Source organism: Triticum urartu, chromosome 6A (genome assembly GCF_056163025.1).
Source record: "Triticum urartu cultivar PI428250 chromosome 6A, HENAU_Tu73, whole genome shotgun sequence".
NCBI lineage: Eukaryota > Viridiplantae > Streptophyta > Magnoliopsida > Poales > Poaceae > Triticum > Triticum urartu.
The window spans coordinates 54,266,468-54,293,717 of NC_141878.1; the positions used below are offsets into that span (position 1 = coordinate 54,266,468).

The following is a 27,250-nucleotide window of genomic DNA, read 5'->3' on the forward strand; positions in this document are numbered from 1 at the left end:
TTATCCTCGAGTCAGTAGTATGCCACCACACCATTGTGTTATATCCGCCATTATGTATAATTATTGGCGCGCTTGTAATAATTTGTTGAGCAGCCCTAGCTCAACCCTGTAATATATCTTATGCTACTGGCTTATTGTATCAAGAATTTGTCAACCAGTGAGGAGGATTTTCTCTCATACTGGACTCAAAAGATTTGGTTTCTCGATAAATATTTTTATTGAAAAACCGGTCGTGACAAAAGGTCAGGAATCGATCACTCTTTCAGAAATAACTATATATGCCTTTCTGACATTAGCCGATGTTGCCTTATTTATTCCTTCAAACAGGTGGTTAGAAACAGTCTTGCTACCTTTTCCCATTAAGAAATTGGAATGCTTATAGTTGTGAGTCTATGCTTCAACTAGTGCCACTTTTATAGTAATCACACTTTCAATATCTATGCAAACAGGGATGCTCGATTTTAGTGGAACTGCACAAAAAGTCCAACTGGTTCAACATTAGGAGCATGTTTTTTTCCAAACCTTTATATCAAATTGGTGGCACTATGAGTTGTTCATTACGAAGGTACATGGTTTGCTACTATCTTGATACTCTTTTTGTACTATCATTAGATAGTAATACTAGTGGTTTGCATGTGAATTTATTGGTAGGGTGGACCTACATTGGAGGTGCAAGACAGGATTCAATGATTGGATGCTCAATTTCGGTTGTATCGATTTCACCTCTTCCATCACTGCGAACATGGATATCCTTGGTCTGATGAAGAATAGGCGCTATATTTCTTCTCTGAACCAGCAAATCAATTCAGTATGAAATTGTCCAGGGCAAAACATGACTGTATCAAATTGTCCAGTGCAAAACATGACAGATGCTAAGCGGAAGAGACATGTTTAAACCAAAAATACAAGGTGGGGTAAGAAGCTTGATATTTGTGCAGACAGAGATGTCTGCCCGTTGCTATTTGGCAAACACACAAAGTGACCGCAATTTTGGTTGAACTGCACAAGAGAATAGTATAGTCACTGCATGCAGTGCAATTTGAAAATAGACACAGAAAGATTGGATAGTCACTTCATGGACTGTAGAAAAGTAGTATTGTACTATTTATTGGCCAACACTAGGTGCTTCATTGCTTTGGTGTTATTATACAATGGGCATCATTTTGCCTAAGTTAAAGTTTGTATTCCGAAAATATTCTCGCCGTGTGATCGAGAGAAGACCAAATCATATTGCAGTGGATGTTCCTCCATCATGTGTGGTTCATTCTCATGGTTCCAGCTGTTGGTGAAACCACTTACGTTTGCAAGAGGAATTGTAGACATCACAAAAAAATTTGTCTTTCAGTCTGTACTTAATGTTGGCCAAGAGAAGCATCCATGTTAGTAGGAAGAACATATGTTTTTTCTAGATCTTTGCGTTTGGAGCTACATATTTATATATGATCTATGAATCATTGAGATGCATTAACATGTTGATCTTATGTATGGGAATCATACTAGTTGGTTTTGAATTTGGGCTACTAATGTGAACATATTACAATGCCAGGCCTGTGAGTCTCGTTTGAACATTTTGAATGGATCGGCTCTTACTGTTGTGCACAGCATGATCCTTATTTCTGTGTTCTCAGTGTTTACAAGTTACTAATAGTTCCTTATTCCTGTTTGCTCAGTGTTTAGAAGTTACTGATCGATCACTAACTAGCCTACTAATGCGCTCCTGGTAGTTTTAGTTCTGACGCAAGATCCGAAGTGGTAGTTTTTTGAATAAAAATGCCTACCTCTGAAGAAAGTGACAAGCTGGTCTGAAGAAAATGTCATGCGAATCTGAAGAAACTGCCAGCAAAAATGTTCGCAAATGCCTTATCTCCCAGCGAACGTTCATCAGCTAATGCGACCGTACACGTACACCATCCGACCTACTTGATCCTACACGTAAACTATCCGACCTACTCGATCCTACACGGATAAATAGCGGATCACGCATGTACTACCTCCTTTCCGGTTTGCAAGGCTCAATTCAAAAAACGACCTACTCGATCCTATACGAATAAATAGCGGATCACGCACATACTACCTCCTTTCTGGTTTGCAGGGCTTAATTCAAAAACCTAACCAACCAAGGTAGATGATGAGTGGTGGAATCATTTTTGACAAGGAGGGAGTACCTCATCTGGATGATTCGAGTGCACTCGTTTGACCGTCATGCTGGCATGCGACCCAGCACGGACGAGACGCACCACTGACGGGACGGGACGGGACGGCACAGTCATAATTTTAGTTTTTCTAGTTTTCCATGGCAAGCTGGCGCGCTAAGCCATGCCTGCTTATGCACTGAATTCCAATGACCGTGATGACCGTCGCGTTTCCTGCCACACGTTAGTTCACCTACCTTCATCCTATAATTACTGTTTCCCGGGCTTCTCCAGTGGCACCATCCCCCAAATCTCCCTATCCTCATAAGCCTCCACCGGCCCGATGTCGCTCGCCACTTATCCTCGCTCTCGCCATGTCCGCCATGCCTCCGCCCGTCCGTGATAGGCGACACCGGAGGCGGTCACTGCCGGAACTAGTGTTCAATTTTTCACCGGAAGGCAGACGGAGGGAGGAGGCATTCTATCAGTCTTTAGATGGCAATGCGGACTATGACGAGTTGTTGGAGTGCAACCTCCTGGCGGAGGAGCAGCGTATTGCCGATTTGCGCACCCAGCGGGACATGGAGCAGCAGCGCACCGACGCTCTGAGTCTCGAGCAGAGCGCCCGCAACTGGGCCGACTACGTGGAGGCTAGCGCCCGACAAATAGCCCTGGAGGCTGTCGGGCACGCACGCTTTCGCGATGTCGATTTTTACTACCAGCTCGTCAAGTGGGCTTCCCGCATAGAAGCCTAAGCTTCGGTGGATCACGCCGGCATGGAAAGGGCCAACGCGCGCGAGCAACGCGCCCTATCGCACCTCTGGCAAGTCTGAGGCGAGGCAGATGACGCCAGTGCCAGCGTTTAGCGTGTACCGCATATGGCGGCTGGCATCGTCTAGTTAGCTAAGAGTAAGTTAGTACTTGTACGCTACTAGAGTATTAGTGGGAGTAGATAGTTAACTTGGCTATGATGGTTGTCAACGTGGAAGGTCAGTACTCTATATGTGGATCAGACCTGTTACTTTGCTCTGAATGTTGAACTTTCCGTTTGAACGTATGGAATGGGCTATTATTTTTTTATATAAATGGGTTGTATTTGTCCTCCACAGGTTTAGAGGCTGACTTGTGGGCCTACCAAGTTAACGCGTACACAATCAGGAGATGATTGTACGTGGAGAGGATGACAGCAGGGAGCTGCCAAGGTCATGGCAGTACGCAAGCAAGTGCCTCCTTATTTCAAGCCAATAAAAAATGGTCCTCCTAATGGATTTCTGACATCTGGGTCCCATGCCATTGTCAACATAGTCAATAAACGAGAGAATTGCACAACGAGCGGCTAACACCAGGGACCCAACAGCTCGCCCAGTTATTTTTGTTTTGTGTTAATTTGATAAATGCCACTCCAAATCTGGTGTTTCCGAGAAATGCCACTGCAATTTCCAAACTTTGAAAAATGCCATTTCATGCCATTTCCGGTGGCATTTTTCGAAGTCTGGAGTGGCGTTTTTCAAAGTTTGCAAATTGCTGTGGCGTTTTCCAAAGTTTGCAAAAATTGCAGTGGCATTTTTCGAAGTTTGGAAATTGCAGTGGCATTTTTATGAATCGCCATAATTGGAGTGGCATTTATCTAATATTTTTTTGAGACGGAAGCAGGGTGTCAACTAGGCTGTGCCGGGCACTCTGGCCTGTCTAGACAACATTCTCTTTTATGTTTACCACAGACTAGCCCAGCAGTTTTTCTTTCTTTCTGAAAATGGCTAGCCCAGTATTTTTTTGATTTGCCAAGTAAGTCGCTCTGTCAGGCCTATTGGGCTGCAAATCTTTCAAGATGAGGAGAGCTTCATTCGGCTGGCCCAGAAAACGGCCTATCAGTAGTGAGAAATGGTCTGTACATTTTTAAAACACATCAAACCGGCAATTAGTTTCAAATTTCTTTTTTTTAATTTCGAGATTTTAAATTGCATTGATTTTTATGCGTGGACAATTTGTTGCATTATATATTGATATACATTTATTTTTAAAATCAGTTTGAATGTGACTCGAAATTTCGGGATTAAAAATAGTTTGGACCGCACCGCAATATGCAAAATTTTGTATAATTTTTTAACCGCAGCCACAATATGGGTTGTAATGCTAACAAAAAGAATATGGGCTCCAAAAAACCTTAAGAATTAGCAAATGGGCTGTAAATTATTAGAAATAATGGCAGATGGGATGTATGCTATTTTCCATAGATTTAAGGCTTTCCTAAAATAAGGTTGACGCACAAGCAGTGACTGTTGGATGTCCATCCAACGGCCATCGTGCTTCTTCAATCTCTGCTCTTCCTGCTCCAGCCGCTCAAACAAGCGCCGGCGGGACTGCCTGCTCCCTCCTCCCCGCGGCCGGCTGTGCTGACGCGTAGGCCTCACCGCCCCACCGTACTCCCATCGCTTGCCTAGCCATCCCTCTACTCACCCACACCTACTGTTATTCTCCGGCGACGGCAGATGAACCAGTAAACCCTCATACAGTCGTACTCCCCTCCGCGTGGGAAACAACTGCCGAGTCTTCCCTGGCTCCGTGTCATTCCATTCCTAGCCCTCGCTGTCGTCCACCGCCCTGGTGCTCTCGGCGCGGCCTGGTCAACGTGGTCCACGACCCACATGCATCTGAAGTGGACTGTACGTGGAGAGGCTGGCAGCTGGGTCCACGGCCGCACGTAAGGAAATGCCTCCTTATTACGCGCAAAATAATGATTCCTCCACCTGACATCTGGGACCCACTGAAAGGGCCTCTGTATTTCGCGAAAAAAACGTTACCGCCGCTGACAGCTCGGACCCACCAGCTATATCTTCACACGCAAGGAAGTGCCTCCTTATTACGCACAAAAAAAGAATACTCCCCCTGCTAGCTAGGACCCAGTGTAGTGGGAGGCTGACTTGTGGGCCTACTAAGTTGACGGGGACGGAGGGCTTTGTCAACTTAGTCAATATGTATGATTCTAGCTCGAGTGGTCGTACGATGTCCATGCAACGGCCGTAGTGCTTCTTCAACCTCTGGTCATCTTGCTCCAGCCGCCCAAACCAGCGTCGGTCGTGCGTCGTGCTCCTGCCTCCCATGGCCGGCTGCGATGCCGCAGAGGCCTCACCGCCCCCTACTACTCCCACCGCTGGTCAGGCCATCCCTCTACTCACCCACACCACCTGTTATTCTACGACGACGGCAGCCTCACACCGCAGTGAACCAGTGAACCCTCATACTCCTCTACGCATGGGCATCCACTGCTGCGTCTTCCCCGGCTCCGTGTCGTCCCCTTCCTAGGCCTCGCCGTCGTCCACCGCCCTGGTGCTCTCGGCGCGGCATGGTCAACGTGGTCAAGGAACGACTTCCATCGGAAGAGTACTGTACCTGGAGAGCCTGACAGCTGGGTCCACGGCGGCCGCAAGGATGTGCCTCCTTATTACGCGCAAAATAATTATTCATCCACCTGACAATAGGGACCCACCGGACGGGCCACCGTATTTCGTGAAAAAAACGTTTCCCCTGACTGCTGGAACCCATCAGCTACATCTTCGCTTGCAAGGAAGTGCCTCCTTATTACACACAAAAAAATGAATACTCCCCCTGCTAGCTAGTACCCAGCATAGTGGCAGCCTGACTTGTGGGTCTACTAAGTTGACGGGGACGGAGGGCTTTGTCAACTTAGTCAATATGCACGATTCTAGCTCCAGTGACCGTACGATGTCCATCCAATGGCTGTAGTGCTTCTTCAACCTCTGGTCTTCTTGCTCCAACCGCCCAAACCAGCGTCGGTCATGCCTCGTGCTCTTGCCTCCCGTGGCCGGCTGCGATGCGGCGGAGGCCTCACCGCTCCCTTCTACTCTCACCGCTGGCCAGGCCATCCCTCTACTCACCCACACCCCCTGTTATTCTGCGGCGACAGCAGCCTCACACCGCAGAGAACCAGTGAACCCTCATACTCCTCTACGTGTGGGCATCCACTGCCGCGTCTTCCCGGGCTCCGCGTCGTCCCCTTCCTAGGCATCGTCGTCGTCCACCGCCCTGGTGCTCTCGATGCGGCGTGGTCAACATGGTCAAGGAATAGCTTCCATCGGACGTGGACTGTACATGGAGAGGCTGACAGCTGGGTCCACGGTCGCAGCAAGGAAGTGCCTCCTTGTTACGTGGAAAATAATGATTCCTCCACCTGACAGCAGGGACCCACCAGATGGGCAACCGTATTTCACAAAAAAAACATTTCCCCCTAACTGCTGGGACCTACCAGTGTCATCTTCGCATGCAAGGAAGTGCGTCCGGGCAAAAAAATGGATTCGCCCCCCTGACTGCTGGGACCCACCAGCTACATCTTCGCACGCAAGGAAGTGCCTGACAGTCGGGACCCACCTGGTCGAATGTACGTAGCATTGTCATTCTGGTCGTGAACGTGTACGTACATACTGGTCCATGTAGAGGCGCGCATGTGTCGTTGTAGAGGCGCGCACGTAGCATGTACACGTATGTACAGTGGCCAGTGTGCAAGAAAGAAAATAGGGCCACATACGTACATACGGGCAGGGTCTCGAACGCCTACTCGCGCATACGTACGGCCAGGGCTCGTGTACATGGCAGGGTGGGAACGGAGAAACAGCGTCGTCGTCGTCGTGTTCATGGGGAGCCAACCGGCTGGGTCGAAACGGAATGCATCGTCGTGTTCATCGGGAGGGCTCGGATGGAATAGCCGATGGAAATGAGGCCTGGCGTACCACAGAATGGAGGAAACGGCCTTGTGTTCGACCGGCCACGGTCAAAACAGGATCCTGTTCATCGGGAGGGGTCTGGCATACCGCAAAATGGAGGAAGCAGACCTCCTATGGTCGAAACGGGGGTCCTGTTCATCGGGAGGGGTGTGGCGTACCACAAAACGGAGGAAACGGACTTGTGCTGAAGCGCTACGGTCGGAACGGGCGTCCTGTTCATCGGGAGGGGTGTGGCGTACCACAAAATGGGACTCCACGGGATACTATGCATCTCCACCGTCGACCCCCTCCAGCCTCCACGGGCTACTGTTCATCCACAGTTGACCTCCTCCAGCCTCCACCTGTGACTGTTCATCCACGGGCTTTTGTTCATCCAGCCTCCACCGCGCGCTACTCCACCGGCTACTGTTCAACCAGCCCTCTCCACGGGCTCCTGTTCAACCACCCCTCCACAGGCTACTGTTCATCCAGCCCTCCACCGTCTACTGTTCATCCAGCCCTCCACAGGGTGGTCTTGTTCATCCATCCCTCCACGGGGTCCTATTCATCCAGCCCCAACCGGCTCGAGCGATCGGGGTCCTGTTCATTCAGAGGCAACACCACGGGGTCCTGTTCATCCACCCCCACCGAGAACTGTTCATCCAACCCCCCCCCCCCAGCAAGGCTCACTATTCATCCAGAAGCAGCATCGATCGGCTTCAGTTAGCAGCAGTAGTGAAGGAATCACTCGGGTTCATTAACGCGTAGCCTGCAGTGCAATCACTCGGGTTCAGTTAGAGCCCAACGCCTCGCTCGGGTTCAGTTAGAGCCCAACACCTCGCACACACGCACGTACGTGTACGAGAGAAACGAGCATCGCTCGGCCCTCGACCACCCACCGTAAGCGGGAACTCCCCGAAATTTTCCTTGCCCTCGCTTCTACCACGGTTTTTTCCATCATGGACGGCCCAAAGAATGTCATGTAGCTGCGTCTCTGGCCTGCCCAGGACGAAAATCCCATTTTCTGTCATGATTTTTTGTCATAGAAGTAGGAGCCCACCACATCTATCATGATACCAGGTTTTTTCACAATTATCATCATAGAAGTGTCATAAGTATGACAAGAAAAAAATTCGTTCGGCCCAAAATGTCACGGATGTGTCTTTTTTGTAGTGTTAACTCTATGATCGTTTAGTTTGTTGATATTGCTTTATTCATGACTTATACATGTTCCTATGACTATGAGATTATGCAACTCCCGAATACCGGAGGAACACTTAGTGTGCTATCACACTTCACAACGTAACTGGGTCATTATAAAAATGCTCTGCAGGTGTCTTCGATGGTGTTTGTTGAGTTGGCATAGATCGAAATTAGGATTTGTCACTCCGATAGTCGGAGAGGTATCTCTGGGCCCTCTCGGTAATGCACATCACTATAAGCCTTGCAAGGAATGTGACTAATAAGTTAGTTGCGGGATGTTGCATTAGGAACGAGTAAAGAGACTTGCCGGTAACGAGATTTAACTAGGTATGATGATACCGACGATCGAATCTCGGGCAAGTAACATACCGATGACAAAGGGAACAACGTATGTAGTTATGTGGTTCGACCGATAAAGATCTTCGTAGAATATGCAAGAGCCAATATGGTCATCCAGGTTCTTCTATTGGTTATTGACCAGAGAGATGTCTCGGTCATGTCTACATAGTCCTTGAACCCGTAGGCTCCGCACGCTTAATGTTCGTTGACGATATAGTATTATATGAGTTATGTATGTTAGTGACCGAATGTTGTTCGGAGTCCCAGATGAGATCACGGACATCACGAGGAACTCCGGAATGGTCCGGAGATAAATATTAATATATGGGATAATAGTGTTTGGTCTCCGGAAGGGTTCCGGAATTCTCATGAAGGGGTTCCGGATGTTTCCCGAAATGTTTGGGTACGAGAACACTTTATTTGGGCCAAAGGGGAAAGCCCACAAGGTTTTTGGAAAGCGCAAAAGGAAGTTTTGCGGAGTCCAGGGGACAGACGGCAGGGTCCCTGGCGTCTGGGTCCAGATGCCGGGAACCCTGGCGTCTGGTCCTGGAGTCTGAGAAGGACTCTTGCCTTTCGGGTGGAACCGACTTTGTGTAGGCTTTTACTCCAAGTTTCAACCCCAAGGCTCAACATATAAATAGAGGGGTAGGGCTAGCACCCAAGACACATCAAGAATCAGCAAGCTGTGTGCCGGCAACCCCGTCCCCTCTAGTTTATCCACCATCATAGTTTTCGTAGTGCTTAGGCAAAGCCCTGCGGAGATTGTTCTTCACCAATACCGTCACCACGCCGTCGTGCTGCCGGAACTCATCTACTACCTCACCCCTCTTGCTGGATAAAGAAGGCGAGGACGTCATCGAGCTGAACATGTGCTGAACGTGGAGGTGTCGTACGTTCGGTACTTGATCGGTATGGATCGTGAAGGTGTACGACTACATCAACCGCGTTGATAAACGCTTCCGCTTTCGGTCTATAAGGTACATAGACATAATCTCCCCTCTCGTTGCTATGCATCTCCTAGATAGATCTTGTGTGATCGTAGGAAATTTTTTGAAATATTGTGTTCCCCATCAGTGGCATCAGAGCCAGGTCTATGCGTAGATGTTATATGCATGAGTAGAACACAAAGGATATGTGGGCGTGGGTATATACATATTTCTTGCCGTCACTAGTTGTTTCTTGATTCGGCGGTATTGTTGGATGAAGCGGCCCGGACCGACATTACAAGACCGCGTTCATGAGACTGGTTCTACCAACGTGCTTTGCACACAGGTGGCTGGCGGGTGACAGTTTCTCCAACTTTAGTTGAATCGGATTCAATGAACAGGGTTCTTTCTGAAGATCAAAAAGCAATCACTATACCGCGTTGTGGTTTTTGATGCGTAGTTAAGAACAATTCTTGCTAAACCCGTAGCAGCCACATAAAACTTGCAACAACAAAGTAGAGGATGTCTAACTTGTTTTTGCAGGGCATGTTGTGATGTGATATGGTCAAGACGTGATTATATAAATTGTTGTATGAGATGATCATGTTTTGTAACACAGTTATCGGCAACTGGCAGGAGCCATATGGTTGTCGCTTTATTGTATGAAATGCAATCACCGTGTAATTGCTTTACTCTATCACTAAGCGGTAGCGATAGTCGTGGAAGCAATAGTTGGCGATGACAACGACGCTACGATGGAGATCAAGGTGTCTAGCCGGTGACGATGGTGATCATGACGGTGCTTTGGAGATGGAGATAAAAGGCACAAGATGATGATGGCCATATCATATCACTTATATTGATTGCATGTGATGTTTATCCTTTATGCATCTTATTTTGCTTAGTACGGAGGTAGCATTATAAGATGATCTCTCACTAAATTTCAAGGTATAAGTGTTCTCCCTGAGTATGCACCATTGCTACAGTTTGTCGTGCCGAGACACCATGTGATGATCGGGTGTGATAAGCTCTACGTTCACATACAACGGGTGCAAGCCTGTTTTGCACAAGCAGAATACTCAGGTTAAACTTGACAAGCCTAGCATATGCATATATGGCCTCGGAACACTGAGATCGAAAGGTCGAGCTTGAATCATATAGTGGATATGATCAACATAGTGATGTTCACCATTGAAAACTTCTCCATCTCACGTGAGGATCGGACATGGTTTAGTTGATATTGATCACGTGATCATTTAGATGACTAGAGGGATGTCTATCTAAGTGGGAGTTCTTAAGTAATATGATTAATTGAACTTAAATTTGTCATGAAGTTAGTCCTGATAGTATTTGCATATCTATGTTGTCGATCAATTGCTCGCATATAGCTTCCCCATTTTATTTATGATATGTTCCTAGAGAAAACTATGTTCAAAGATGTTAGTAGCAATGATGCGGACTAGATCCGTGATCTGAAGATTATCCTCATTGCTGCACAGAAGTATTATGTCCTTGACGCACCGCTATGTGATGGACCTATTGAAGGAGCAGAGGCATGCGTTATGAACGTTTGGCAAGCTCGGTATGATGACTACTTGATAGTTTAGTGCGCCATGCTTTATGGCTTTGAACCGGGACTTCAAAAACCATTTTGAACGCCACGGAGCATATAAGATGTTCCAAGAGCTGAAATTGGTATTTCAAACTCATGCCCGAGTCAAGAGGTCTGAGACCTCTGACAAGTACTTCGCCTACAAAATGGAGGAGAATAGCTCAACCAGTGAGCATGTGCTCAGAATGTCTGAGTACTACAATCACTTGAATTATGTGGGATTTAATCTTCCAGATAAGATAGTGATTGGCAGAGATCTCTAGTCACTATCACCAAGTTACTGGAACTTCATGATGAACTATAATATGTAAGGGATGATGAAAATGATTCCCAAGCTCTTCGTGATGCTGAAATCGACGAAGGTAGAATTCAAGAAAGAGAATCAAGTGTTTGATGGTTTACAAGACCACTAGTTTCCAGGAAAAGAAAGGGAACTTCAAAGAATGGCAAGCAAGTTGCCACTCCCGTGAAGAAACCCAAAGCTAGACCTAAGCCTGAAACTGAGTGCTTCTACTACAAAGGGAATGGTCACGAGAAGCGGAACTACCCCAAATACTTGGCGGATAAGAAGGATGGAAAAGTAAACAAAGGTATATTTGATATACAGATTATTGATATGTACTTTACTAGTGTTCAAAATAGCCACTGGGTATATGATACTGATTCAGTTGCTATGGTTAGTAACTTGAAACAGAAGTTACAAAATGAACAGAAACTAGTTGAGGGGAAGGTGATGATCTGTGTTGGAAGTGATTCCAAGGTTGATAAGATCACCATCGCACACTCCCTTTACCTTCGGGATTTGTGTTGAACCTAAAATAAATGTTATTTGGTGTTTGCGTTGAGCATAAATATGATTGAATCAAGTTTATTGCAATACTGTTATTCATTTAAGTCAAAGAATAATTGTTGTTCTATTTACACGAATAAAACCTTCTATGGTCATACACTCAATATAAATGGTTTATTGAATCTCGATCATAGTGATACACATATTCATAATATTGAAGCCAAAAGATGCAAAGTTAATAATGATAGTGTAACTTATATGTGGCACTACCGTTTAGGTCATATTGGTCTAAAGCGCATGAAGAAACTCCATGTTGATGGGCTTTTGGAATCACTTGATTATGAATCATTTTATGCTTGCAAACCATGCCTCATGGGCAGGATGACTAAGACTCTGTTCTCCGAAACAATGGAGCAAGCAACTGATTTATTGGAAATAATACATACTAATGTATGTGATCCGATGAGTGTTGAGGCTCACGGCGGGTATCGTTATTTTCTGACCTTCACAGATGATTTGAGGAGATATGGGTATATCTACTTGATGAAACATAAGTCTGCAACATTTGAAAAGTTCAAAGAATTTCATAGTGAAGTGGAAAATCATCGTAATAAGAAAATAAGTTTCTTCGATCTAATCGCGGAGACGAATATTTGAGTTACGAGTTTGGTCTTCATTTGAAACAATGTGGAATAGTTTCGCAACTCACGCCACCTGGAACAACACAGTGTAATGGTGTGTCCGAACGTCATAACTGTACTTTATTAGATATGGTGCGATCTATGATGTCTCTCACCGATTTATCAATATCGTTTTGGGGTTATGCATTAGAGACAGCTGCATTCACATTAAATAGGGCACCATCTAAATCCGTTGAGACGACACCATATGAACTGTGGTTTAGCAAGAAACCTAAGTTGTCGTTTCTTAAAGTTTGGGGCTATGATGCTTATGTGAAAAAGTTTCAACCTGATAAGCTCGAACCCAAATCGGAGAAATGCGCCTTCATAGGATACCCAAAGGAAACTGTTGGGTACACCTTCTATCACAGATCTGAAGGCAAGATATTCGTTGCTAAGAATGGATCCTTTTGAGAGAAGAAGTTTCTCTCGAAAGAAGTTAGTGGGAGGAATGTAGAACTTGATGAGGTAATTGTACCTTCTCCCGAATTGGAAAGTAGTTCATCATAGAAATCAGTTCTAGTGATTCCTACGCCAATTAATGAGGAGGCTAATGATGATGATCATGAAACTTCAGATCAAGTTATTGCCGAACCTCATAGGTCAACCAGAGTACGTTCCGCACTAGAGTGGTATGGTAATCCTGTTCTGGAATTCATGTTACTAGACCATGACGAACCTACGAACTATGAGGAAGCGATGATGTGCCCAGATTCCGCGAAATGGCTTAAGGCCATGAAATCTGAGATGGGATCCATGTATGAGAACAAAGTATGGACTTTGATTGACTTTCCCGATGATCGGTGAGCCATTCAGAATAAATGGATCTTCAAGAGGAAGACGGACGCTGGTAGTAGTGTTACTATCTACAAAGCTTGAATTGTCACAAAAGGTTTTCGACAAGTTCAAGGTGTTGACTATGATGAGATTTTCTCACTCGTATCGATGCTTAAAAGTCTATCTGAATCATGTTAGCAGTTGCCGCATTTTATGAAATCTGGAAAATGGATATCAAAATTATATTCCTTAATGGATTTATTAAAGAAGAGTTGAATATGATGCAACCAAAAGGTTTTGTCAATCCTAAAGATGATGACAAAGTGTGCAAGCTCCAGCGATCCATCTATGGACTGGTGCAAGCATCTCAGAGTTGGAATATACGCTTTGATGAGTTGATCAAAGCATATAGTTTTATACAGACTTGTGGTGAAGTCTGTATTTACAAGAAAGTGAGTGGCAGCACTGTAGCCTTTCTAATAAGTATATGTGAATGGCATATTATTGATCGAAAATTATGTAGGATTTTCTGGAAAGCATAAAGGAGAATTTGGAAGGAGTTTTTCAAAGAAAGAATTAGCTGTAAAGCTACATACATATTGGGTATCAAGATCTATAAAGATAGATCAAGACGCTTGATAAGACTTTCGATGACTACATACCTTGATAAGATTTTGAAGGAGTTCAAAATGGATCAGTCAAAGGAGTTCTTGCCTGAGTTGTAAGGTGTGAAATTGAGTAAAGACTCAAAACCCGGCCACAACAGAAAATAGAAAGAGAATTAAAAGTCATTCCCTATGCATTAGTCATAGGTTCTATAAATTATGCTCTGCTCTGTACCAGACCTATTGTATACCTTAGCATGATTTTGGCAAGGGAGTACAATAGTGATCTAGGAATAGATCGCTGGACAGCGGTCAAAATTATCCTTAGAGGACTAAGGAAATATTTCTCGGTTATGGAGGTGATAAAAGAGTTCATCGTAAAGAATTACGTCGATGCAAGCTTTTTACACCGATCTAGATGACTCTAAGTCTCAATCTAGATACATATTGAAAGTGGGAGCAATTATCTAGAGTAGCTTCGTGCAGAGTATTGTCGACATAGAAATTTGCAAAATACATACGGATCTGAATATTGCAGACCCGTATACTAAACTTCTCTCACAAGCAAAACATGATCACTCTTTGGGTGTTAATCACATAACGATGTGAACTAGATTATAGACTCTAGTAAACCCTTTGGGTATTAGTCACATGAAGATGTGAACTAATCACATAAAGATGTGAACTATTGGTGTGAAATCACATTACGATGTGAACTAGATTATTGACTCTAGTGCAAGTGGGAGACTGAAGGAAATATGCCCTAGAGGCAATAATAAAGTTGTTATTTATATTTCCGTATATCATGATAAATGTTTATTATTCATGCTAGAATTGTATTAACCGGAAACTTAGTACATGTGTGAATACATAGACAAATAGAGTGTCCCTAGTATGCCTCTACTTGGCTAGCTCATTAATCAAAGAGAGTTAAGTTTCCTAGCCATGGACATGTGTTGTCATTTGATGAACGGGATCACATCATTAGAGAATGATGTGATGGACAAGACCCATCCGTTATCTCAGCACTATGATCGTTTAGTTTGTTGCTATTGCTTTCTCCATGACTTATACATGTTCCTACGACTATGAGATTATGCAACTACCGAATACCAGAGGAACACTTAGTGTGCTATCAAATGTCACAACGTAACTGGGTGATTATAAAGATGGTCTATAGGTGTCTCTGATGGTGTTTGTTGAGTTGACATAGATCGAAATTAGGATTTGTCACTCCGATAGTCGGAGAGGTATCTCTGGGCCCTCTCGATAATGCACATCACTATAAGCCTTACAAGGAATGTGACTAATAAGTTAGTTGCGGGATGTTTCATTACGAAACGAGTAAAGAGACTTGCCTGTAACGAGATTGAACTAGGTAAGATGATACCGACGACCGAATCTCGGGCAAGTAACATACCGATGACAAAGGGAACAGCGTATGTTGTTATGCGGTTCAAACGATAAAGATCTTCGTAGAATATGTAGGAGCCAATATGGGCATCCAGGTTCTGCTATTGGTTATTGACCAGAGAGATGTCTCGGTCATGTCTACATAGTTCTCGAACCCGTAGGGTCCGCACGCTTAACGTTCGTTGATGATATAGTATTATATGAGTTATGTATGTTGGTGACTGAATGTTGTTAGGAGTCCCGGATGAGATCACGGACATGACAAGGAATTCCGAAATGATCCGGAGATAAACATTAATATATGGGATAATAGTGTTTGGTCTCCGAAAGGGTTCCGGAATTCACCGGTAGGGGTTCTGGATGTTTCCTGAAATGTTTGGGTACGAGAACACTTTATTTGGGCTAAAGGGGAAAGCCCATAAGGTTTTTGGCAAGTGCAAAAGGAATTTTTGCAGAGTCCAGGGGCCAGACGCCAGGGTCCCTGGTGTCTGGGTCCAGACGCCGGGAACCCTAGCGTCTGGTCCTGGAGTCCGAGAAGGACTCTTGCCTTTCGGGTGAAACCAACTTTGTGTAGGATTTTACTCCAAGTTTCGACCCCAAGGCTCAACATATAAATAGAGGGGTAGGGCTAGCACCCAAGACACATCAAGAATCACCAAGCCGTGCCGGCAACCCAGCTCCTCTAGTTTATCCTCTGCCATAGTTTTCGCAATGCTTAGGCGAAGCCCTACGGAGATTGTTCTTCACCAACACCGTCACCACGCCATCGTGCTGCCGGAACTCATCTACTACCTCGACCCTCTTGCTGGATCAAGAAGGCAAGGACGTCATCGAGCTGAACGTGTGCCGAACGCGGAGGTACCGTACGTTTGGTACTTGATCGGGACAGATCGTGAAGGTGTACGACTACATCAACCGCATTGATAAACGCTTCCGCTTTCGGTCTATGAGGGTACATAGACATACTCTCCCCTCTTGTTGCTATGCATCCCCTAGATAGATCTTGCGTGATCGTAGGAAATTTTTTGAAATACTGCGTTCCCCATCACTTAGAGCTTTTGGAAGAGGTCGCTCGCAGCTTAGCTTCTTCGTCGACCATGTTTTGATCTCTTGCCTGTCATGTTCGAAGGGTTGTTGTGAGTGATGTTGGTTGTAAGTATGGCTTGGAGTTCGTTGTATCCGGCTACCCAGTTGAGCCTTGGTGTGGGCGTGAGGAACTTGTGCCTCTCATTGCTGGTGGTGGTAAGGATATCACTGACGCTGGTTTGGATGGTTGCTCATCTAAGCTAGTGGCTACAACGGCATAGTCTGTGGACTCCTACTCTGGATCTTGTTCTATCCAGTATGGTGGTTCCTAGCGAGGAAGAACAAGCTAAGGTCGATGATCATGTCTTCGAGTAATGGCATGGAGCCGACTCAGGTTAGCTTTGCCAATTAGCTTAGATGTGGAGGTGGCTCCCTTGGCCTCCTCTCTGGAGATGCAAGCTTCAGGTGATGCTAGCATCATGATGTCATCCAAGCCCAAGGAGCCGCTTGGTGGCATTGGCGTACCTCAATGCCCGACATCTTCTACCTTGCTGGATGAGTTCCTAAGCAGTTTCAGTTGCACCGCGCCCCATTCCTTCCTCCAAGCGCCAATTATTGTGCAAAGTGAAGGGGGCTCTACTTCTTGTTCCAAGCGGCACAATGGATACTTGGGTAAGAACCAAAATTGTAACATCCCGGCTGCGAAGTGCGCTGGATATAGGTTGGCGGAGGCTTATGGGGATTTGCCGAAGCCCAGAACATCTAAGAAAGCCACTGAGGAGGATGTGGAAGAGAAGACACAATATTTTCTGCGGATGTACAAGAAGTCGCTCACGCCGATGGCATTGCAGGCTATTCGGGCGTTGGTAGAGGTTAATTTTTTATCGCTTTTTTCAGGAAGTTAGGCGCGAGTGATCATCTGGTTGTGGGCATGTCCTTGAGGTTGACTTGGTTGGTATGAGGTGCTATCGATCGTCTTGGGCCTAGGTACCCTTGTATCTGGCTCGGACGATGTTCCTTGATTGATAGGGGTGTGTTTGGTCTTCGCCGGTTTTCCTTAATTAACCATGCCTTGTTTGATTTTTGGGTCCAGTTCCCTCATTAACTCGACCAACTCTCTTCTTAAATGCAATGCAGGAGCTCCCCGCCCTCTGACGAGGTTCCGTCAAAAGAAGGAGATATTAATGAATGCAACTAAAAATCCAAAAAAAGTTACTAATGGCGCACCAAGAGAAGGTGCGCCATTGCTATCAAGGTACTTATGGCGCACCCCTAGGAGGTGCGCCATTGGTATACCAATTTTTATTTAGGTTTATATTCTGGTATTGAATTTTTAACTCACAAAAAGTATTGAATTTTTTAATATTTTTTGAACTCATGAATATTTTTAAATTTCATGGGCATGTTTTGAATTCATGAATATTTTTTCAAATTTGATGATATTTTTTCATATTCATAAATGTTTACCAATTCACAAATGAATGCAACTAAAAATCCAAAAAAAAATTACTAATGGCGCACCAGGAGAAGGTGCGTCATTGCTATCAAGGTACTTATGGCGCACCCCGAGGAGGTGCACCATTGGTATACCAATTTTTATTTAGGTTTATATTCTGGTATTGAATTTCTAACTCACAAAAAGTATTGAATCTGTTAATATTTTTTGAACTCATGAATATTTTTAAATTTCATGGGCACTTTTTGAATTCATGGAACTAAAATTCATGCAACTAAATTATTAATAACTACTTATATCGTAACAATTTAAAATTTATGGTCATCTTCTAAAAAATTATTACATGCAACTAAAAATCCAAAAAAATTAGTAATGGCGCACCAGGAGAAGGTGCGCCATTGCTATCGCGGTGTTTATGGCGCACCCCTAGAAGGTGCGCCATTTCTAACCCTCCCCCCACTAAAATCCCCAATCCCCGATCCTCAATCTCACATCTCTCTCAGCCCCGACCCACTGCGCTGCCGCCCTCGCCCGTGGGACGTGTCCTCTCCCAATCCACCCCCTCCCTCGCCTTCGCCGCACCCACCCACCCCCTCGCTCACCTTCCCAGCCCTCAAAACCCTAGAAACCTGCGGTGCTCCACCATGCCATCTCCGCTCGAGCTCCGTCGTGTGAGGCGACAGTCAAGGCGGAAGGCGGAATCTGCTTCAACACCGGGCCAGCGACCCGTGGAAGCAGGGCGCAACGGCGCTCGACCCCTCCACCCCCCCCCCCCTCCACCACTTCTTCCTCGGGTCGTCGCCGTCTTCCTCAACTCCGGCCACCTCTGCTGCTACTAAGCTGTCGCAGGGCCTCCCTACGCCTCCCCAGTGAGCTCCGCCTCCTCTCCCATCTTCCTTCTCCGCCTGGTTAGTGACTTGTGGAGTTGGCCCGGTTAATGCTTTGCTCTGTGATGCAAGATGTTAGGCTCTGGCACTTTACAGAGTTTCTTTGTGAAATCCCTAACTACAAGTCTTGCTAGTGATCTAATTGTGATAATGCTGCTCACATCCCCACTTGCAGCAGAGGCAGGCAATGCCTGTATATGCTCTATTTTACTGCCTAGCTAGAGCACAAACCTAGCCCCAGTTGTGTATGCCCAATTGCTAGTGGTCTAACTGATGTTTCCCTAGTTGGGTGAGACTGACTTGGCTCTTTCTTGGAGGAGACAGATCAAAGAAGTGTTGTCAGTTTTTGTTTGAACTTCAAAGAGTGTTGTGACTTGGCTCTTAATCAAAAGAGTGTTGTCAGTTTTTGTTTGAACTTTGTTTAACTGGAGGAAATTACTCTTAAATGCTAGTCCTATTCTGGTGGAGATTTTTCTTGTCCTGAGTTACACTGAAGATATTTTTCTTGTACTGCCAGTTTGTAGTACTGATATTAAATGATGCCTGAAATGATGCATTATGTATCTTTAGCATGATCTGTCTCAGATAATAAATGATGCTTGAAATGAATTCTTGTGTAAGTGAAGTCTTGCTATGTTGCTGCAGCCAGCTGGTTTCTATTTCCTCATTTGGATTACTCAGTTATTTAGTTTACTATTACTAGGGAACAGTACTGTGAGAAAAAAAATGATTATCTGCATTGCATTGTTAATTAGGTTGGTGGATACTCAATGCTTTGTGGTGGTGTGTAATCCAGTAATAAGATATTAGTATGGTCCTAGTTGAAGCTTTGTGGTGGCCTTGTCGGGGCGTCAGAGGCATTACTATTCAATGCTTGTTGCATGATCTGACAAGAATGCTACTAGAATCTGTCTGTTAAACTATTCAGTATCTGACCTCCATCAGGTTGTAAAGCATGTGATGTCTATTTGTTGCTTTGTGGTGTCTTTCTTGGGGATTAGTACCTTTACAAGTATTGTACATGGACACAATACCTTTTCATCCATCATTTACACTGTGAATCCAACACCAGTTGCCCATCTGATTATTTCACTTCAAACAGGCCACCTAGTGGCACAAAGCTCCATCATAGAATCAAAGATGGCCATGCCATGCTTGGCAGTAGCAGAAGTGACATGGAGTAGTGTAGTGGCATGGCCATTGACCTGTGGTTGGCATCTAGACAGCACACACATACATACAGAGGCACATTGTGGTGCTGCTTTGTTTCTATGATCACATTGTGGTGCCTGGCACATTTGCCCCATCACTTCGTTACCCCTTTCTCCTGAAATGTTGATTAATTTCCGTTTCGTTTGAGAATGGGGCACTCCTAGGTCAAGAAAATTACAAAAGGTCATGCCCAATTTTCTTGACCTAGAAGGTGCCCGATTCTCAACCGAAACAAAAATTAATCAGCATGTATCTTGACATCAACCAACTTTCTGGACACATCCCTTGACAACTAGGTTATCTTGAGAACTTAGAGGAGTTGTGGCTTTGCTACAACACACTAACAGGTTCCGTCCCAAACTGCCTAGGAAATTTGACCAAACTCACAACCTTGGATCTTGAGAGCAACCAACTTTCTGGACACATCCCTCAAGAACTAGGTTATCTTGAGAACTTAGAGGAGTTGTTTGTTTGCTACAACACACTAACAGGTTCCATCCCAAACAGCATAGGCAATTAGACCAAACTCACAGCCTTGTATCTTTGCAGCAACCAACTTTCTGGACACATCCCTCAAGAACGAGGTTACCTTGAGAACGTGGACTTGGACCTTAGCAACAACACACTAACAGGTTCCATCCCAAAACACCTAGGCAATATCACAAACATCTCTCATTTTTTCCTTGACAATAACCAACTTTTTGGCGACATTCCTCGAGAATTAGGTTATTTGGTCAACTTAGAGATCTTATTCCTTGACAATAACCAAATTTTTGACCAAACGTTTTTCCTATTTAGAGCGAACATGGCCCACAACGATGAGGCCGGCAGTTCGGGCAAGGCATTTTGGGAGCTGTCCCAGGAGATGGAGGAAGAACCTCACCGCTATGAGGACGTCGCGGAAGACACTGATCCCGACTACACAACCCCTAGTGGCGTCGGGGATGACACCACTGATGGTGCCACCGAGGATGCGACCACTGATGATGGCTGCACACGCACAGATGGCAGCCAACCGAAGAGGCAATGGAAAGACCGACGCCCGAACATGCTCGGCACCGTCAAGGAGGAATTTACTAAAGTGTCCTCTAGTGGGCATCCAACGGTGCCCAAAGAATTAGTCAGTGGGTATGCGGGACAGCTCGGGTGCATTCTCTGGAGCACCGTCTCGATCAACATCGAGAACCTAAGGCATCGTGACCGAGGGAATTTGTGCAACCTCCTCTTCACGACATTGCACGAACGATACAAGTTCCCCGGTGACTTCACAAACACATGCCTCTCAGGGAATAAAGTGAACAGTGCCTCCCTCGCGAAGATGAGCACAGCCCTGGCTACTTGGAGAGCCGCGGTGAAGAGGATTCTAAGAGGTGATAGTTATGAGAAGATCAAGAAGACAAATCCTTCGATCAGCGAAGCTGACAACCTGGAGTTCAAGATCAAGTGCGAGAGCAACGCAACTGCGGAATCAAGTCAGTGGGGGAAAGATATGCGGGACTTGAACTTAGGGGTCCACAAACTCGGTCTCGGCGGTTACAGAGTGGCGGAACCTATGTGGGACAAGGAGGACGCGGAGCATGCCGAGCAAGGCCTACCGCCCCTCTTTGATAAATACCGTGACAACCAAACCAGGAACTATGTCAGGGCCCGGTACAAGGTGGACCCCGTAACAAAGGAGCTTACCACGGATCCGAAGACCAAGGCACCTGAGCTTGTTCTGGTAAGGAATACACCCCCGCGTAATTAGCTCCATATGGTTGCATTCTAATTAATGAAGCCAACTTTCCAAATGGTTCACGTTCCTTCCGCAGGACACTGAAAGCAGTAGCGCAGGGTCGTCTCAGAGCTCCCCTTGGGACACCACTTTAAATAGGGCGTTGAACGTAATGAAACACAAGGATAAGTTCAGTAAGCCGTCATCAGCTGGTCGTGTGGCCGGCAAAAGCTTGTCCATGAAATGGTCGGAATACTATACTGCTGGGCGAAAGGAGAGAAAGACCAGCTTGGAAAGCCAGGAGCGCGAGGTTCAAGAACTCAAGGCACAAGTGGCGCGGATTCCGGAGATAGTCGAAGAGCAAGTGCGAGACCAAGTGGGAGCGACGATCACCGCCATTATGCCTACCTTGCTTGAGGGGCTGCAGGGGTGGATTGCGGGCGGCCAATAGGGGCCGCCCCTGATTCCCAGCTTCAGGGGCAACAACTCGCACAACGCGCCGGCGCCATTAGTGTCTCCCGCGGAGGCGGCATTGGTGTCTCCGGCGTCGGCGCCGGCATTGGAGCTTAATGCACCTGGGTGTGGGAAGAATACGTCGGCCGGCACCTCGGCAGCAAGTGGCCCCTCCGTCACTTGCACGCCTGCCGTTGGCGGTGCCTTGACATTAGTCGAGATCGACGCCATCACGGTAACTAAGCCTCTCGGCCGATGACTTCATCTCCTTGCCTTTGACTGGGCATCCCTGACGCCCTACATGTTTTCGCAGGGTGCCGTCAATGTTCCATGAACTCTACTGCACTTTGTGGATGGCGAGTTGATCGATGTCACCAAGGCCAGAATCGTTCAACTGGGCAACCGCTTGTTCCACGGTAATCCGATGCCACCCACTGTGTATAGGGTTCAACTGGTTCGGGTGCTGCCGGGCTGCGGCGACTTGTTACCTCCGTATCGACCCCCTGGGACCGACGAAAATGATGTGATGACCCTCAGCGCCTGCATAAGTTGGTCCATGCTTTGGCCGAAGAGCCAGATTCATTTGGGGGTGGGGGCACCACCCCACAGACAACACCGCCAGTCGTGCTGGCGCCAAGCCATGGCAAGACCGCCGCAACGCTACCGCCGTCAGCTGATCCAGACATGCATATGGCACAGGATCCGGACGACGACGATGGTACATTTACCAACGTTGATAAGTACTTCAATGAACATGGGTACGATGACGAATTCTTGGGGCCTCCTTCTCAAGAGCCCAACCCTGCAAAAGACGATCGCGATCTAGCTGGTACCGCGGAGAAACCCAATTGCAACAGGCGTCGTCTGGTGTTCAGTTCTCTGGAGACGCCTCTAGCTGCCGCCTTCACCGAGCCTCAAATAGCCGAGGTGCGAAATATTATCAGCCCCAACACACTCAAGAAGGTGGTGTCTGAGCAGAACTCGATCCCATTACAGCAGAAGAAGAAGGGACGAAAAAGAAAGAATAACAAGGGTGCGAGCCAGCCGGCACCGAGTACGATCCGTCCTCAGGACGGGCCACCTTCACCCAAGGATATCTCGAGGAGGGTTAATGTGGCAGGTAGGCCGATGCTACCGACTAATCTGCTCAATGCTGCAACCGGTGCTATGCGGACTCTGCATGATAGTGTTCTTTCTTTGGAAAGCGGCGTCTCTCCGAGAATGATGTGGCATACCTGGTTTTCTGTCAGGACCCCGATTCCAAGTCACGTCGATCTAGCCGGTAACACCTCATATCACTTTGCGGCCTCACGCACGGTATTCCCACGGGTGTCGCCTTACCATGGCCCGGGATCGTTTGCGTCTTTTGGCTCACGTATATGATAGTGTCGCTAGCATCCATATGACAGAGAACCCGGGCCGACATGGCTAGTCATGAACCTAAAGCAGCACTAACCTATGGTGACAGGCATACATGAATCACATCGAGCATGTCGGTCAGCAGCGTGTAAATCCGGGCTGTAGCACTAGGCTAACAGGACTTCGGGAACCCGAGCTGTAGCAGGCTAGGCAGGACTCCGGATGTTACCGCGTCACATTTCCCCGAAGGGACAGACACAGGAATGAAGTGAAGCACATGCCGGCCAGTCAAGTGTCCTGAGCAGTAGTGCTGGGCTAACAGGACTCCGGTGAACCGGGCTGTAGCGGACCACTATGGCTCATGGAAGCACAAGACTACATTTCCCCATAAGAGAGGCTGCCAAGGATAAACAACTAGATTGTCGGATCCCACACATACCAAGCATTTCAATCATACACACAATATTCTCGACATGTGTAAATACAACATGGCATCACAACAAGACTCTACGACTCAAACATTTATTCATTAGGCTCCGAGGAGAGAGATATTACAAACATGGGTCTCATGACCAAACAATCATAGCATACAAATCAAGCACATGCGGAAGCTTAACATGTCTAAGTACAGACATCTACAAATGAAAAAGGCTAAGAAGCCAGACTATCTACCAGATCCTGCCGAGGGCACAAGATCGTAGCTGAGGTATCAAGCTAAACGTCGAAGTCCACACGGAACTACTAGCGAGACTCACGTCTCTCTGCAAAAACATAGAATAGGCAAACGTGAGTACAAATGTACCCAGCAAGACTTACATCAGAACTAACTACATATGCACCGGTATCAACAAAGGGGTAGTGGAGTTTAACTGCAGCAAGCCAGCGTTGACTCAGTGGCTAACCTGAACTACGACTGCAAGCAACTCTTTGAGGTGGCGCACACGAGTCCACATATTCACCATATCAATACACCACTATGGATCCGCTCCCGTCTCCCTATGAGAACTCCATCCATAGCACTCACGCTTATCTTGCGAGTTTTAGAGTATCCACTTTCACTTGTCTATGAACTGTTATAGGCAACCCAGAAGTCCATTACCGCAGACACGGCTATTCGAATAGATGATGTTAACCCTACAGGGGTGTACTTCTTCACACCCGCTCTCACCACTTACCGTTGTTTACACGACAAGTACTCGGCAACCTTCAAGCGGAAGCCCAACGAGGGTGTCGGCCATGGCCTACCTAAACACTCAAGTCTCTAGTCCAGGTTTATCGCCTATCCAGGTTCCATCCGCAGGGGATTCCGGCCGAGGTTTCCACATACGGCCCCGGACGATGTGTACAGGGTTCTGGGACACCAAACGGGCACCCGGCATGCCCGGCCACGGTGTATCTACCGCGTCATAGCCCACCACTAGGGTCAGCGCTATGCACGGCCGCCAACACATATCCTATAAACACCAGAAACTAGTTGCAACTCCTGGACAGAGGACAAGGGTGATCAAGAAGCCGAGAGGGTCCATTGGTTTTGGGCCCAATGCGTGGCAGTAACTGTTTCATGGATCACAAACACAGAACTCAGTTCCTGAGGACGGCTTCAATGAGACAACCCACCATGTACTCCTACATGGCCTCTCACTGCTACCTTTAGCAAATCGTGTTCACACACTTAGCTCTCAACAGTAGGACATGTTTACACACCTCCGATTCATCCCCGATGAATCAGACCTGACTCAACTCTAAGCAGTAGCAGGCATGAAAAACAAACATGAATGAGTAGGCACATCAGGGCTCAAACAACTCCTACTCATGCTAGTGGGTTTCATCTATTTACTGTGGCAATGACAGGACATGCAGAGGAAAGGGGTTTAACTACCGCAGCATGTAACAGTTGAATCGTTGTTGTCCTAATGCAGTAAAAGAGAGCAAGAGCGAGAGAGTGGGCTTGTATCAGAATGAACAAGGGGGTTTTGCTTGCCTGGCACTTCTGAAGATAATATAGTTTTTCATCGGTGTCATCGATCACGTCGTCGGAAACATCGTCGTCTGAGAGGGGACGGTTACCGGCAAACAAGGAAGGACACAATCAATGCAATGCAACAATATGATGCATGAATGTGACATGGCAATATGCTGTTGATTGGCCTAATGCAACTAGCAACAAGTTAAATGGAGTTGGTTTGAACACTAGGTTCAAATTCAAACTCCATATGTGCTTTCTTAAATGCCATTTAATTAGTTTGTCCTAAACAGCAATGTTAACTTGCTCAAATATGCATGAAAACGGCATAAACAGATTCCTTGAATTTTTCTGATAATTTTTCATATATAACTTATTTCATTTGGAGTTACGGTTGAATTTCTATGATTTTTAGAAGTTTATACTATTTTCTGGAATTTTCTGAAAAGAATAAATCCAGAAAATGAGTTATTGCGTCAGCACTGCGTCACTGTGACGTCAGCTGGTCAACAGCACCTAACCCAGGTCAAACCTGATGGCTGGGCCCCACTAGTCAGTCTCACAGTTAACTATTTGGGTTAACTAGACTAACTAAACAACACTGGGCCCACTGGTCAGTGACTAACTAAACTAACTTAATTAAGTTTAGCTCTAACTAACTGGGTTAGCCAGGCGAGGCCCGCATGTCAGTGACTCAAGGGTCAAACAGAGGTCAACCTCGGGTCAAACCCGACGCTAACTGGGCTTTGACCCACTGTGGGGCCTACTATCAGCGTCTGTTGAGGCCTAATTGGCAGGGGTTAGCGCTAAACTAATGAAGCCACATCAGCTCACCGGAGTTACGTCGGCGGCGACCAGGAACGCGGCGGAAGTTCACCGAAATGGCGCTATGGGCGGTGGCTGGGTGTGCTGAGGGCACCAGAGGGGAGCCCTCGCTCGGCTGCATCGAGTAGAGGCAGCAGCAGGTCACAAGGTGGCCGGAGCTCGCCGGAACTGAGCTCGCGGCGGCGCTGGAGTTCGGGCGGAGACGGAAAGAGGGCTACGGTGCACGGCAGGGCGAGGGAGTGCATGCGTTAGGCTCCTGGGGACGCACTGAATGCGGTGGTGCGCTCGGACGCATGCTTGCACGGCCGTAGCCACGACGGTGACATGGCCAGCAGCGAGGAGCGCTCGGGCTCGAAGGGGGCGGTGGGTACGCGGCGTAATCGAGCACGGGAACTAGGGGCTAGGTAGAGGAGCTCACGGCGGACTCGATGAGCAGGTCAGTAGCTCGGGGGAGGCGTCGGAGCGAGCGGGGCGGCGAGAACGATCTCCAGTGGGCGCGGTGAAGATGAGCTCGAAGACGACGTTACAGAGCTCCCGCGGTTGAACTGGTTGGCGTGGACGATGCAGGAGTGGACGACGGCTCTTCTAGATGCATCGACAGGACGAGGGGTGGACGGTGGCTGTGGCTACGGCGAGCGGCGGCGACGGTGGCGTTCGGCCATGCGCGTGAGAGAGAGACAGAGGGGAGGAGGAGCACGGGGAGAGTGAGAGAGAGCCGGAGGGGTTGCGTGGAACCCTTAGCCAACTCCAGGCGGTCGGCGGCAAGCAGGAGGTGGCGAGCTACGGGCGCGCGCGTCGGGCACACGCTCTGCGTCCGACTGGCGCGAGGTGGAAGACGCCTCTGCCCCTGGTGGGCTGGGCCGGCCTACTAGGCCGCCAGGTAAGGTTTTTGTCTTCCTGTGCTTTTCTAATTATGTTCTGTTTTTCTATTTCTTCTGTAGTTTCAGGTCTTTATTAGAAATACTTAGGCACACTCAAAAATCATGAAACTTTCTCAAGCCCACTGTTTGGAATATATCCAATAGTAAACACTTAATTTTATTATTATTTGGACATTTAAAATATTTTATAGCATTTAAAATGTCCAAATGCAAATAACATATGATTTAATCTAGTGACCTTATGATGTCCTAGAAATGTGTGCACCATTTTTGTTAGAG

General features: G+C 46.8%; 1 pseudogene; it reads left to right on the top strand.

The window, feature by feature from the left end:
- LOC147963871 (uncharacterized) overlaps positions 1-27,048 on the top strand; it is a 154,675-nt pseudogene extending 127,627 nt beyond the window's left edge.
- The last annotated feature ends 202 nt before the right edge of the window (positions 27,049-27,250 follow it).